Source organism: Vollenhovia emeryi, unplaced genomic scaffold, assembly GCF_000949405.1.
Source record: "Vollenhovia emeryi isolate VEMERY1.0 unplaced genomic scaffold, V.emery_V1.0 DF939512.1, whole genome shotgun sequence".
Classification (NCBI taxonomy): Eukaryota; Metazoa; Arthropoda; class Insecta; order Hymenoptera; family Formicidae; genus Vollenhovia; species Vollenhovia emeryi.
Genome location: NW_011966854.1, coordinates 37,333 through 39,126, shown reverse-complemented (window position 1 = coordinate 39,126; position 1,794 = coordinate 37,333).

Genomic DNA, 1,794 nt, shown 5'->3' with positions numbered 1-1,794 from the left:
CATTTCATCTTGCTGATAATTATTTTCCACACTTTCAGAATCTATTTCTTGCATTTCATTATTCTTGAAATTTTCTTCAATGTTTTGTTCATTGCCTAATGGAACAGATAACAAAATAAAAACATAAGTATTTCTCAAGTACTCTCATACATATTGATATATTACAAAAAAATGCCCAAACTGGACATGTATTTGCGACACATTAGATAAGCATAATCAACGAGGGCAAACAGTTATAAAATCTGAACATGTTGCCTAATTTTATAATCAACAAAGCATGCGAAATATTGTTTTTCTTTTATATCAGAAAATTATTCTGTAACGTATAATCTTCCACAGATTTCTTCCTAGCAAAAAATTTGTACTTAGGTTAATATTATCCAGTCAAAACCTAGTCAAAATGACATGAAATTGATGAGGAGTATGATGTGATAGCCCTTATAAAAAAACTATTGAGAGCGAATTAACTATTGGACTTTCAATAGTTAACTATTAGATTTGAATAGTACGTACTATTCAAATCTAATAGTTATCCAATCACAGGCACACGAAAAAAAAGGTCTTGTCCACCAGACGAGATAAACATTTCTCTACGTTTTTGGAGTCGCTGAATCCGAATCCGGGGTTGGTTTGACTCGGTCAGGTCGCATTTCGATCCTAACCTCAAAAAAATGATGAAAGTTGGAACATTCATGAAAACACCCAGAAATCAAAGCGATTATGTTTTCAGGGTCGCTGAGTCCATATTTGAAGGTCATTTGACTCGGCGAGGTCGCATTCCATTCATAACCTTAAAAAAATGAATTAAAACACTGAAAACTGTTCTCGACATAAATTGTTTGTATTCAGCGCCCGGTACATAGAACTTGTTAGTCATTCTTCGAGCATGGCTATCAGTCTGCAGCACAAAATCCTGCTGCCTTGACAGATACTGTGACGATGACAACTGCCCCGAAAGGGGATGTGTTGAATGATTCGTTCTCAGATTTGTTGAGGTAACGAAGCCAGCGAAGGCGCGCTGCCTTACAGGTGGGCGTGAGGATGTGAGGATGAAGCTTTAGTGTGTCCGACGACGAGTTGACATAGTCCTCGTCAAAGTCGGAAAGCTCTCATACTTAGGCCTAGGGAGGTATAAGAGTTATCACCCCTAGGACGGTAGACTCACCTGCGGTCAGACCAGGATCCCTCACGCGCGGGTTTTTCTCAACACATATGGCACCTTCAAACAAAAAATTTCTAGTTTCTCTTTCGAAACATACGTGCCTCAAAGACACTGATGTTTTTTGCTACATATGTAGCAAATACCAGCCCCCAACAGATCGAAGAATAATTTCTGCGAAAATTGAAAATATTTATCAGGAATGTTTTGGTCTTAAAATAACGTACAAAAAATGGATGCCACACAAAATATGTGCAGCTTGTTCTAAGATGTTACATCGTTGGAATTCAAGCAGACATTCTAAGGACATGAAATATAACAAACCTACGTTGTGGAAAGAGCCATTGCATCAAAAGGATTGTTACTTTTGTATGAATGACGTCACAGGTTTCAACAGAAAAAATAAGTAAAGCTTTGTTTGTACCAATGTCAAAACAGTAGAAAAACCAGAAAGATCGTGCTGCAATGAGAGAAATTCTGATAATTTTGAAAATAAAAATTATCTAAAAGTAAGAAATGATTCCGATGAAGTAGACGAATCGAGGAAAAACATTGAATCCGAAGAAGAAAATGATTCCGATGAATATAGTGATGAATCGGAGCATCACGAAAATGACGACGATTACATCCCAGGT